Source organism: Rhamphochromis longiceps, linkage group LG8 (genome assembly GCF_057381845.1).
Source record: "Rhamphochromis longiceps isolate RC_006_pf linkage group LG8, R_longiceps_female_GT1.1, whole genome shotgun sequence".
NCBI classification, from domain to species: Eukaryota; Metazoa; Chordata; class Actinopteri; order Cichliformes; family Cichlidae; genus Rhamphochromis; species Rhamphochromis longiceps.
Window position 1 is genome coordinate 1,970,292 of NC_140564.1, and position 14,256 is coordinate 1,984,547.

General features: G+C 39.1%; 1 long non-coding RNA gene across 1 annotated transcript; it reads left to right on the forward strand.

Annotated features, from left to right (window-relative positions):
- The first annotated feature begins 2,101 nt into the window (after positions 1 to 2,101).
- Positions 2,102 to 5,978, forward strand: LOC146662868 (uncharacterized). The gene is made up of 2 exons (XR_014912947.1): positions 2,102 to 4,736; positions 5,399 to 5,978. It is a non-coding gene; the product is annotated as an uncharacterized LOC146662868 (long non-coding RNA).
- Positions 5,979 to 14,256: the final 8,278 nt, after the last annotated feature.

Genomic DNA, 14,256 nt, shown 5'->3' on the forward strand with positions numbered 1-14,256 from the left:
TGATTAGATTAATGTCTGATGATCTTTTCCGTGCTTCTTCAAGTTTGTAACACCAAACATATTAAAGGATGATGTAAGGCTCACAGGAAGAGTTTAATTAGACACACATTTACTATTTTCTTTATACTCTTTCTTTCTTGACATGTTTAATATGATTACTATCAGAGGAGAAAATGAACCTTGTGTAGTCTAAAAACTTTTTTATTTAATCAAACTGTAATGTTGTTGAACTCTGACGGACGTGTCTTTTAATCTTGTCAACAAATCCTTAATCATCTAAATCTGCCATTTATCATCTTGTAAAATGTTCCCTCTGCTTCTGTTGCACATCTCCCCGGACACTCTCTGCTTCACCAGCCCTGTGCAGCTGGTCCAACCCCTGCCTGCCTCCTTAAACTGGGGTGTTTAAATCTCTTTACCTCTGTTGTGAACTTCACACAAAGTTTGTGGTAACAAAATCAAACTGACGAGGATCTCGTTTGAAAAACACACACACTCACGAGACAAAATAAAAACAGACTGCTCAAAGCAAAAGCAGAGCCCTCACAGCTGGTAGTACAAACACAGTGACAACATGCGTATTAGATACCCTCAGTGCCAAAAGCATAAATATGAAAAAAATGTGATCACCAAGAATATCCTAAAAATGGCATTGAGGTGCGTGTTACAGTAAAGAAACAAAAAAAGCAGCCAAATTTTCATCGGAAAATGTTGAATTTTCGTAAAAACAATGCTCTGTAGTTTGATACTGTCGTTACAGACAAAGCAGATGTTTAAAGCCTTTGGACGCACATTTGAAACGCACTCATTCTCCTTATCAGCTGGAAACATTAAAGCCGTAAAATGACTTTTTCAAACGGATAAAAACTATTGAACAACAGCAATGTTGAGCCTGTTCCAGAATTTGAATGTACATGTGTTGAAGGTGCGGGTCTTGTTGAATTATTAAACATACTTTCTTTAATTTTTCGAGCCACAAAAACAACAACTTTTAATTTTCTTCTGCTTGAGTATCGGCCTCAGGTAGCTCTACTTATCATTGCTCAGTCAGTTGTCTGTTTGTGCTACTTTTTTTCAAGGAGCAGTGGATTATTGGTAAGGGTGACTTTATGTGTTTAGTTACTTAAGTGGAAGTACTGTGGAAAGTTTTACCTTACATACATAGATCTACCAGTACAGCTTCTGAGGTATCTGTTTACAAAATGTTATAATCTATTCAAAGGTTCTTTGCAATTTTACATTGATAAACATTATCCTTAACACATTTGGCCCACATAAAGTACTATGGCCATCACACGGTCATTTAGAATTGTTTAAATAACTCGTGTCTTAAGTCCTTCCATCAAACAGAAAATAAAAAAAGTCGCATGGTTCACTTTTATATCACAAAATGTTAGAAATATAAGCCGTTCATAACAAACTGAAAGGTTGGGAGTTTAAAATGCAAACCGATGGAAGCAGAAGTAGAAGACTATAATGTCACAGAGCACACGGTGTCTATTAATGTGTAGACATGTATAAATAAGAGCTTAATAAAGATGCTTAATTTCTTAAGAAATAAACAGGTGGAGTGATCTTTATCAAAAGTGGATGTTGCATCTGTGGCTAAACCACTGTACCCAAAAAAACTTTAAAAATCTGCTGTGTGTGAGGCTGTGTAAGTAAAGCTTGCCCTTCACACCTGCGTGTAACAAACCATTTGTTGGGGGTTGTGGATTTGGCACCTCAGCATTGTGAAAGTGGGGAAACATGTTTCTGGCTGTGCATAAGATTCCTCCTTACAACTTAGAATCTCAGTTCTAAATGAAATTCAGATGTTTTTTTAAGTATGGCTAATGTATTATTTGACTTCTAAGGCACACACACACACACACACACACACACACACACACACACACAAGAACAACACAGAGAAGAAGAAGAGGGGGTCGTTTTACTACACATCATAAAAACGCAATCATTCATCTTCCAACTGTATCTTTCTGTTCTGGCTTTAGAGTCATAGGTTGTTTACTGAGCCGTACTTTGGGAGTCATACTATTGTGATACTGAGGAGAAAAGGGTAAGGTTTGATAGACTAAACCATTACACACACATAACTTGAAAAACCTAAAGAGTGTGTGAGACTGCTAGCTGTGTTGTTCAGCATTAAACTCATCTACAAATGTGTTAGTAAAGAGCGACTTGTACTTCTGTCCCATTAAGCAACGGTTTAACAAATTTCACTGCAAACTATAAAAGGAATCTGGATTTATATAGAACATAGTAGTGATGGATTAAGTGCAGGAAACACTAGTATAAGGTGTCTATTGAACAAATCTCCTTCAGCGTTCAAAATGACCAAAGTGAGGCCTACAGGCGTTTCTCTCGATTGGTTGTGTTCAGGGAAAAAGCAGCTAAATACACTGAGACTGCTCCACATTGTTAGCGAGTTAACTCTGGATATCTGTAGGTTTTGTCAAACTTGGAGTGAACAAAAGCAGAAAAACAGTAAAAGATGCAGACAGTGAAAGTCTGGTTTATTTCATGAACACAATGAAACATTTTACAGTCCACAGAGCAAAGTAGCATACATGATAAATAGATACACATAACATGAGAAGTAAAACTCGTCGTCTTACCACATGTTATATTCTGTAAACTTAAAATAACCACAGAAATTAGAGTTTAGTGTTTTAAGTCATCTATTAAAAAACATGAGTCAACATTACTGAAGTGACGCTTTAACGATGCGTCTTATCACCGTGTTTATGATGATAAAACATGTCCTCTCGTTAGTAGATGTCAGCGCTGTCACTTGTCATGAAAATGTCCAGAGCCAGGGTTCCTCTTTAATTACCATTGATCATTAATAGGGTCACAAAAGATTTGTCACATTATCCCCATAAACAAAATGCTTTTATAGAAATCAATGTGATACAAATATTTAGATTCTTGATTCACAATGTGCACGAACTCAAAATCTTTAGAGGTTCATATTTATAAAGTATCGCAAATAATACATTTATACCATTGTATGAGCTACTTCTTGTAAAAACTGATTGAAAAAAGCTCCTGTCGTGACCTTCCTTCTGTGAGGACACACACACACACAGAGAGAGAGAGGGGGAGATCATTAGGATTGGAGGCGTTTTTGGATTTTCACTTATTGTTGGCTTTACAGTCACATAAAATTCATTCCAATTTTTTTTGCCTTTGCTTCAATTAAGGTGTTTCTTTAAATCTACAGCAGCTTCCTTTTCAAAAAGTTTACTGACATAGTAAGGAAGTAGCTAGGGAACTCAGTAAGTATGAGCAACAACAGCTTAGGGACTGTTTCTACAATAAAGAGGAATTCATCATCATCTGCAGTTCATCAAAAAAAAAAAAGCGCCATTAAAAACAATTCAGCAGATCCTCAAAGTATGGATACAATCTGTTTTCAGCTGTAGAGGTACGCTTCATGTACTTATCAACATGCAGTTTAGAGGCTTGCATTAGAGTGCTTTGGTACTTGGGCCTCTTTTATTTAGCACGGTTATACCATTGTGTATTTAGCTATATAAATATGCTCAAGAGTCTATTGTATGTTTGTCATGCAATTAAAAATTCAAAAATATAATTTTTAAATCAGTAACTTTGCAAATTTAGCGCGGACCCTCACCCCTCCCTCCGGCTCCCACGGCCCCGCTGTCACCGTAAGACTCATACTCTTCCCCCACGTATGCTGCTATTTCCCCGCGCCCCAATAATTCTTGTCCTTTTTCTGTTGCAGCCTCCCACAGTCCCGTTTTCGGCGTTCCTGCGCGACTCATCTCCCGGTCCCTTGGTTTCTCGAGTTTCACGCGTGTTTTCCTTCTACCCTCCCGGGACACCTTCAGTTAAAATAAAGTTTATTTTCTCGTACTCCTGTGTGTGTTGGCTCTGCTTCTGGGTCCAGCTTGTGCGCTGAACTTCGGTTCATGACACTAATAGTTTTAAATAGAGCACCACAAACAACAGGTATTCCTTTAGAAATAAACTTTTCTTGTGTTACTTCTAAAAACTACAGATTCTTAACTCTGCAACAGTTAGACAGAGTTGGTTACAGTTAGGCCCTCAACAGTCAGCAAAACAAGTCATAAAACAATAAAAGAGGCTGCCTTATCAAGAGCATCCCAGCACTGTAGTTCCATTACAATCAGTTTCCTTTATTTTATCTTATCATGTCAGAGGCCAACTGAAACCAAGTCCACCTATATAAAAACACCCCATCAGACACACAGTAGTTTCCTCAGCACTTCACAATTCCCCCCCAAGGTATAGCGTTTTAACTTTTTATTTTTTCGGATCCCAGACACAGCGGTGTGAGGTAGTTAGCACACAGTTTGGACGTGTAGAAAACATTGCTTGTTTGGAACACATCAGCAGAGAGGTAGAGTTCATAGCTGTTCATAAGAGTTTAATTTAATCAAACCTCATTTTACGGATCTAAGTGGCTCCTCATCACTAGCCAATTCACCATTTTATTTAAATATCTGAATTTTCGGAATGAGGATCCAAGCGGGACACAGAGGCTGCTTTAACGCACCAGAATGCAAATATAAATAAAAGCCTGACTATCCTGAGAGCCTAGCTGCAGCGAGACCTTTCTTTCACACGGATTCCTGGATGTGCGTTGGATCCGACTTTGCTACCCGCACAGAGCGTTTCTGACAGTCGGGCGCTGCTTATACAATAGAGAAAAGCAACAATACACCGTGTGTCTCTGCTCCAAGGTAAGGATGTCTGTTATACCCAGCGCATAAATGTCTCTGTGTTAACGCTGATTATTCAAACCCTGTTGAAAATGTGACACATTTGTTATCCAAAAACATTTCCTCTAAATTTGCAAAGTTACTGATTTAAAAATTATATTTTTGAACTTTTAATTGCATGACAAACATACAATAGACTCTTGAGCATATTTATATAGCTAAATACACAATGGTATAACCGTGCTAAATAAAAGAGGCCCAAGTACCAAAGCACTCTAATGCAAGCCTCTAAACTGCATGTTGATAAGTACGTGAAGCGTACCTCTACAGCTGAAAACAGATTGTATCCATACTTTGAGGATCTGCTGAATTGTTTTTAATGGCACTTTTTTTTTTTTGATGAACTGCAGATGATGATGAATTCCTCTTTATTGTAGAAACAGTCCCTAAGCTGTTGTTGCTCATACTTACTGAGTTCCCTAGCTACTTCCTTACTATGTCAGTAAACTTTTTGAAAAGGAAGCTGCTGTAGATTTAAAGAAACACCTTAATTGAAGCAAAGGCAAAAAAATTGGAATGAATTTTATGTGACTGTAAAGCCAACAATAAGTGAAAATCCAAAAACGCCTCCAATCCTAATGATCTCCCCCTCTCTCTCTCTGTGTGTGTGTGTGTCCTCACAGAAGGAAGGTCACGACAGGAGCTTTTTTCAATCAGTTTTTACAAGAAGTGTAGCTCATACAATGGTATAAATGTATTATTTGCGATACTTTATAAATATGAACCTCTAAAGATTTTGAGTTCGTGCACATTGTGAATCAAGAATCTAAATATTTGTATCACATTGATTTCTATAAAAGCATTTTGTTTATGGGGATAATGTGACAAATCTTTTGTGACCCTATTAATGATCAATGGTAATTGAAGAGGAACCCTGGCTCTGGACATTTTCATCACAAGTGACAGCGCTGACATCTACTAACGAGAGGACATGTTTTATCATCATAAACACGGTGATAAGACGCATCGTTAAAGCGTCACTTCAGTAATGTTGACTCATGTTTTTTAATAGATGACTTAAAACACTAAACTCTAATTTCTGTGGTTATTTTAAGTTTACAGAATATAACATGTGGTAAGACGACGAGTTTTACTTCTCATGTTATGTGTATCTATTTATCATGTATGCTACTTTGCTCTGTGGACTGTAAAATGTTTCATTGTGTTCATGAAATAAACCAGACTTTCACTGTCTGCATCTTTTACTGTTTTTCTGCTTTTGTTCACTCCAAGTTTGACAAAACCTACAGATATCCAGAGTTAACTCGCTAACAATGCGGAGCAGTCTCAGTGTATTTAGCTGCTTTTTCCCTGAACACAACCAATCGAGAGAAACGCCTGTAGGCCTCACTTTGGTCATTTTGAACGCTGAAGGAGATTTGTTCCATAGACACCTTATACTAGTGTTTCCTGCACTTAATCCATCACTACTATGTTCTATATAAATCCAGATTCCTTTTATAGTTTGCAGTGAAATTTGTTAAACCGTTGCTTAATGGGACAGAAGTACAAGTCGCTCTTTACTAACACATTTGTAGATGAGTTTAATGCTGAACAACACAGCTAGCAGTCTCACACACTCTTTAGGTTTTTCAAGTTATGTGTGTGTAATGGTTTAGTCTATCAAACCTTACCCTTTTCTCCTCAGTATCACAATAGTATGACTCCCAAAGTACGGCTCAGTAAACAACCTATGACTCTAAAGCCAGAACAGAAAGATACAGTTGGAAGATGAATGATTGCGTTTTTATGATGTGTAGTAAAACGACCCCCTCTTCTTCTTCTCTGTGTTGTTCTTGTGTGTGTGTGTGTGTGTGTGTGTGTGTGCCTTAGAAGTCAAATAATACATTAGCCATACTTAAAAAAACATCTGAATTTCATTTAGAACTGAGATTCTAAGTTGTAAGGAGGAATCTTATGCACAGCCAGAAACATGTTTCCCCACTTTCACAATGCTGAGGTGCCAAATCCACAACCCCCAACAAATGGTTTGTTACACGCAGGTGTGAAGGGCAAGCTTTACTTACACAGCCTCACACACAGTAGATTTTTAAAGTTTTTTTGGGTACAGTGGTTTAGCCACAGATGCAACATCCACTTTTGATAAAGATCACTCCACCTGTTTATTTCTTAAGAAATTAAGCATCTTTATTAAGCTCTTATTTATACATGTCTACACATTAATAGACACCGTGTGCTCTGTGACATTATAGTCTTCTACTTCTGCTTCCATCGGTTTGCATTTTAAACTCCCAACCTTTCAGGTTGTTATGAACGGCTTATATTTCTAACATTTTGTGATGTAAAAGTGAACCATGTTTTTTTTTTTTTTAATTTTCTGTTTGATGGAAGGACTTAAGACACGAGTTATTTAAACAATTCTAAATGACCGTGTGATGGCCATAGCACTTTATGTGGGCCAAATGTGTTAAGGATAATGTTTATCAATGTAAAATTGCAAAGAACCTTTGAATAGATTATAACATTTTGTAAACAGATACCTCAGAAGCTGTACTGGTAGATCTATGTATGTAAGGTAAAACTTTCCACAGTACTTCCACTTAAGTAACTAAACACATAAAGTCACCCTTACCAATAATCCACTGCTCCTTGAAAAAAAGTAGCACAAACAGACAACTGACTGAGCAATGATAAGTAGAGCTACCCGAGGCCGATACTCAAGCAGAAGAAAATTAAAAGTTGTTGTTTTTGTGGCTCGAAAAATTAAAGAAAGTATGTTTAATAATTCAACAAGACCCGCACCTTCAACACATGTACATTCAAATTCTGGAACAGGCTCAACATTGCTGCTGTTCAATAGTTTTTATCCGTTTGAAAAAGTCATTTTACGGCTTTAATGTTTCCAGCTGATAAGGAGAATGAGTGCGTTTCAAATGAGCGTCCAAAGGCTTTAAACATCTGCTTTGTCTGTAACGACAGTATCAAACTACAGAGCATTGTTTTTACTAAAATTCAACATTTTCCGATGAAAATTTGGCTGCTTTTTTTTTTTTCTTTACTGTAACACGCACCTCAATGCCATTTTTAGGATATTCTTGGTGATCACATTTTTTCATATTTATGCTTTTGGCACTGAGGGTATCTAATACGCATGTTGTCACTGTGTTTGTACTACCAGCTGTGAGGGCTCTGCTTTTGCTTTGAGCAGTCTGTTTTTATTTTGTCTCGTGAGTGTGTGTGTTTTTCAAACGAGATCCTCGTCAGTTTGATTTTGTTACCACAAACTTTGTGTGAAGTTCACAACAGAGGTAAAGAGATTTAAACACCCCAGTTTAAGGAGGCAGGCAGGGGTTGGACCAGCTGCACAGGGCTGGTGAAGCAGAGAGTGTCGGGGGGAGATGTGCAACAGAAGCAGAGGGAACATTTTACAAGATGATAAATGGCAGATTTAGATGATTAAGGATTTGTTGACAAGATTAAAAGACACGTCCGTCAGAGTTCAACAACATTACAGTTTGATTAAATAAAAAAGTTTTTAGACTACACAAGGTTCATTTTCTCCTCTGATAGTAATCATATTAAACATGTCAAGAAAGAAAGAGTATAAAGAAAATAGTAAATGTGTGTCTAATTAAACTCTTCCTGTGAGCCTTACATCATCCTTTAATATGTTTGGTGTTACAAACTTGAAGAAGCACGGAAAAGATCATCAGACATTAATCTAATCAGTTTGCAGCCTTCATTCATATTGAAAAGTTGAAATCTTCCCTGCTAGACCCAAGTGCAGCGTTTAACACCGTCGGCCATAACATTTTATTACAGCTATTATTAAATGGAGAGTCCTCTTCACACACTGAGGTTAATTATGAAGCTCCACAGGCTTCTGTGCAAAGACCAGTTCTGTTTACATTATACGTGCTTTAGAAGACATAGCATACCACAGGTCAGCTCAGCAACATTTCGACTTTGGCTTGTTTTTTCTGGTTAACGTTAATTACGTAATTTAGAATTAAAGTTTAGTGTTTTTAGCATTTAGGATGGCCGTGGCGAGTAACTCAAGTGCTGTAAACATTTCATGAAACCTCATCAAAAGTTATCTGAGTTGGAAGGGTGGCTGTTAATAAGCCATTCTTAAGGAAGGAGAACAGAGAAAAATAAGGCTGAGGTGTGCCAAATTACACAAGAAATTGACTGGAAAAAGAAATCAGCTGTAATATGTCTTATGGAGTAATGAATCCAAATTTGAAATATGCACGGAAGAGGTCCGAAGAGAGATACAACAGTGAATGTCTATAGCCGTCTTTAACACAGCGTGGATACTCTACCGTGCTTTGAGGCTGGATTTCAGCCAGTGTTGTTGGAGCTCTTATCCAAATTAATCAAATTATGAATGTAGAAAAGTTCCACCAGATTTTGATCGACCATGTAATACCACGTAGTGTCTGATTGGCAGCAACTTCATTTTTCAGTACGACAATGATCGCAAACATACTGCCAATGTAGTCAAAGTATGCCTGGATGAAACAACGCATCAGTCATGGATTGATCTCTCCAGGGTTCGAACCTCAAGATAATCGAAGCGTGTGGGATCATCTTGACAGAAAACAAAACAAAAGGCAGCCAGCATCCAAAGAAGAGTCTCGGATGTCTTTCAAGAAGCCTGCAGAACTAAGAAATTACAAGAAAGCTTACCTATTAGAGTTTAAGCTGTGTTGAAGAATGAAAGGCAGCTTTAACTGAACAAAAGGGGAGAAAAAAATCCCACATTGACAGCTATCTCTGAGTGACGTGTCCCTGGCAGGCTGACTGTAATTTTCTGAACCATGGGTACAGTGGAGAATTATTAACAGGTAGGGATCTGGTTCCAAGGAAACTAATTATTGTAGACACAAAAGTCTTAAGATAGTAAGTTACATAAACAGCTGAAGTCCCACTACTATATTCAGAGTTTATCTATGCAAGCGTGTGTGTGTGTGTGTGTGTGCAGTCGGGAGAGTTGGAGGTATCCAATTTCCTTTTTTTTTTCTTTTTTTTTTTTTTTTTTGATTGCCTTCTTGCGAACGCCGTCTGTTTTCCACATTCTGCAACGGTAAAATACGACTTTGAGGCGGATATTTGTTTTACCAAATGGACAAAACCCGTCTCCTGTTGACAAAACTCTCCTCATGGTTTAAACTTGACTCTGAGAAAAAAAACTCTTTCCCACAGAGGGGGGTGCTTTAATAAACTTATTCGAATATGAGCTTTTTTCCACTAAGACTTATTTTATTGGGAGATGTACGAAATTATTTACCGGGTTACAAGCAATGATAATATCGGCTGTTGACTCCTCAGCATCATCATTTTCTGTCTATTGAGAAAACCCATTGTAAAAGTAATGAAGAAAAAAACTCTTCCGCTGTCTCATTCCTCCTTGACCCGCGGTGTGTGCGTGAAACAAGATCGCCTGTCACGGCAATTATGGTTTGTTTTTTCAGTCTCTTGTAAAAAGGACTCTCAAAAGGAAAAGTAGTATTCACTAAGGGATATTTATTCAATTTTTTACACATACGGGGTAGGCAGCCTGTAGGTTACAAGTGGATAGAAAGTTCTTCTTTTCATCATAAGCTATGGTGTATCTTAAAGGTTTTTTACTGCGTCTGTATTATAGGAAAATAAAATTACTATTGAAAGAAACGGTTCTCTACAGGAAGTCATCTCACTCCTCTTTGACCCGCGGTGTGTGTGTGTGTGTGTGTGTGTGTGTGTGTGTGTGTGTGTGTGTGTGTGTGTGAAACAAGATCGCCTGTCACGGCAATTATGGTTTGTTTTTCAGTCTCTCAAAAGGAAAAGTAGTATTCACTAAGGGATATTTATTCATTTTTTACACATATAGGGTAGGCAGCCTGTAGGTTACAAGCGGATAGAAAGTTCTTCTTTTCATCACAAGCTATGGTGTATCTTAAAGGTTTTTTACAGCGTCTGTATTATAGGAAAATAAAATACTATTGAAATCTCTACAGGAAGTCACTCTTTATTTCCATTACAAACGCCGGTGCAGCTTAAGAAACTAAAATTACATCCGCTCTGCCTCTCTATACACCACAGAATCAGCTGCTGCCCCCCATGCTCGAGGGTTCGGAGGGAGAGCAGATTTCTTCGCCGTCCAAGTAAACAGGAGCGCTGCTGGGCTGCAGAATGAAAGGATCCATCTTGTGTGTGTCTGTGCCTTAGAAATTGTGACGCCTCCTCTCTGCTTTTTATTCTCCTCCCCTGCTGCAGTCCCTCCCTCTAAAAACATTTTTTTCCCAACAACAGATGGCGCGCTTCCGGAGGTTTCCCCCCCCCCCTCCTTCTCAGGATGCAATTCGACACGCTTAGAGACAGATGGCGCGCTTCCGGGGTTCACCCCCCCCCTTCTCCGGATGTCGGGGGTTTCCCGCCCCCCCTTCTCCGGATGCAATTCGTCACGCTCATTACCACACTTCCGGGGGGGAGGGGGGAGGTCAAAAGGTCATGATTAGGGCCATCAATCACTTCGGATTAAATTTTGTCATAAGCTGTATGGGAGTATCTCTCTCAGACGGCTTTCCTGCAGAATTCTACAAAGAATTCTGGACGATTCTAGCACCAGTTTTCTACAGAACGTTGTTGGAAATTAAAGAAAAGGGCAGACTTCCATCAAATATGAATTCTGCAAACATTAATCTCCTGCTAAAACCAGACAAAGACCCTGTATATCCCTCAAGCTATCGTCCAATATCCCTTATAAATGTAGACCTTAAAATAATCTGCAAAGCTCTCTCAAAGAGACTGGAGAAAATAACCCCCCTCTTAATTCATCCTGACCAAACTGGTTTCATAAAAGGTAGGCACTCATCAACAAATACACGTAGATTACTTAATTTGATAGACTACTCATACAGTAAAAACCTAGAAACTACAATATTCTCTTTAGACGCAGAAAAAGCATTTGACAGAGTTAACTGGAAATTTCTATTTGCAACTTTACACAAATTTGGTTTTGGATCCTCTTTCATAAACTGGTTAAAAATATTATATAATTCCCCAACAGCTTGTGTCAGAACAAATGACCAGACATCCTCCAACTTCTGTCTCTTGAGGGGCACCAGGCAGGGATGCCCACTCTCCCCTTCACTGTTTGCAATTTTTATTGAACCACTAGCAGCAGCAATTAGACAGAATTCAGTAATTAAGGGCATAAAATGCAAGAACGTGGAACATAAAATCAGCCTTTATGCGGATGATGTGTTACTCTTTCTCCAAAATTCACAAACCAATATCTCTGGGGTGATTGAATTGATAAACTCTTTTGCAAGAATATCAGATTACTCAATTAACTGGTCAAAATCTACAGTTCTACCGATTAATTGCTCCCTCCATAATTCCTCTTCTACACCACTGCAATCGGGAAATATAAAATATTTAGGTATTAATGTTTCTCCCAAGCTTGCAGATCTAACTAAATTAAACCATATCCCACTTTTAAAGAAGGTAGAAGATGATCTGGCTAGATGGAAATGTCTACCCATATCACTCATGGGAAGGGTTGCCGCTATAAAAATGATGGTCTTACCAAAAATAAATTATTTATTCTCAATGATCCCAACTAAACCGCCACAAGATTGGTTCAGATCTCTAGATTCATGTATGTCCAAATTCCTTTGGAAAAATAAACCCCCACGTATAAGCTTAAAAACACTACAAAAGACCAAGGATAAAGGAGGACTAGAACTGCCTAACTTTCAGCACTACTTCTTAGCCAACAGGCTTCAGTTTATCTCAGGATGGCTAAAACATACCCTCTTAGATGAACCTTGGCTAGATGTAGAACAAGCACTCTGCAATTATCTAGAGATCTCAGACCTACCATTTATCAGCTCAAACATCCAACGATATGAATGCTTTAAAAGCATCAACATCAGCTCTTCTCTGACAGCATGGTGGGAGTTTCTAAAATTGACGGCGTCTTCATTAATCCCATGCAAACGTACACCTATCTGGAACAACCCTGACATATTACAAAACAATAATATGATAAACTTTTCAGATTGGAGTGGTAAAGGAATCAAATATTTAGAACATATACTAGAAGGAACAGAATTTATTTCATTTGACGGACTAGTTACACAATATGGGATCAACAAGAAAAGATTTTTAGAATATCAACAAATTAAATCCATAGTAAAAAAGAAATTTAAACCGGGTCAAGTTGAACTACAAACACCACCAAGTGTGGTTCAATTTCTTACTCTTAAACCCCCCAAATTACTATCCAAAATATACAGAATGCTTTCTAAAACAGATGAATCAATATCACTTCCTATTGCAAAATGGGAAGCGGATTTATCAGTTAACTTAGACCTAAACTTCTGGTCTCAGATTTGCTTAAAAACCTTTCATCTAATTAGAAATCCCAGTCTTCAATTAATTCAATACAAAATACTACATAGAGTGCACTATACAGGTCATCAGATGTTCAAGATGGGCTTTACGTCTACCAACAACTGCTCACACTGCCAAACCTATTCACCGGACAATTATATCCACGCTCTTTGGTTCTGTCCACCAGTTCAGAAGTTTTGGCGCGAGATATGTGAAGACTTATCGAAATGTCTGAAATGTAACATTCCAACTTCCCCCTTAGTGTGTTTGTTGGGCAGCTTAGATAATGTCACTTCAGAAAAGAATATCGCCCATGTGGTTTTCACTGCCCTATGCATAGCCAAGAAAACAGTCCTCATGAACTGGAAAAATAAAAATAATCTTCCATCCATCCATCCATCTTCATCCGCTTTATCCGGGGCCGGGTCGCGGGGGCAGCAGCCTAAGCAAAGAGGCCCAGACCTCCCTCTCCCCAGCCACCTCCTCCAGCTTATCCGGGGGAATACCAAGGCGTTCCCAGGCCAGCCGAGAGATATAATCTCGAACCACCTCAGCTGGCTCCTTTCGATGTGGAGCAGCAGCTGCTCTACTCTGAGCCCCTCCCGGATGGCCGAACTTCTCACCCTATCTCTAAGGGAGAGGCCAGCCACCCTTCGGAGGAAGCTCATTTCTGCCGCTTGTATCCGTGATCTCGTTCTTTCGGTCACTACCCACAGCTCGTGGCCATAGGTGAGGGTAGGGACGTAGATGGACCAGTAAATTGAGAGCTTCGCTTTTACACTCAGCTCCCTCTTCACCACGACGGACCGGTGCAGCGTCCGCATTACTGCAACTGCAGCCCCAATCCGTCTGTCGATCTCCGGCTCCCTTCTCCCATCACTCGCGAACAAGACCCCGAGATACTTGAACTCCTCCACTTGGGGCAGGAACTCATCCCCGACCAGGAGTGGGCACTCCACCCTTTTCCGGCTGAGAACCATGGCCTCAGATTTGGAGGTGCTGATCCTCATTCCCGCTGCTTCACACTCGGCTGCGAACCGTTCCAGTGCGAGCTGGAGGCCCTCACCCGATGAAGCCAACAGAACCACATCATCTGCAAAAAATCAGAGATGAGATTCTGAGGCCACCAAAGCGA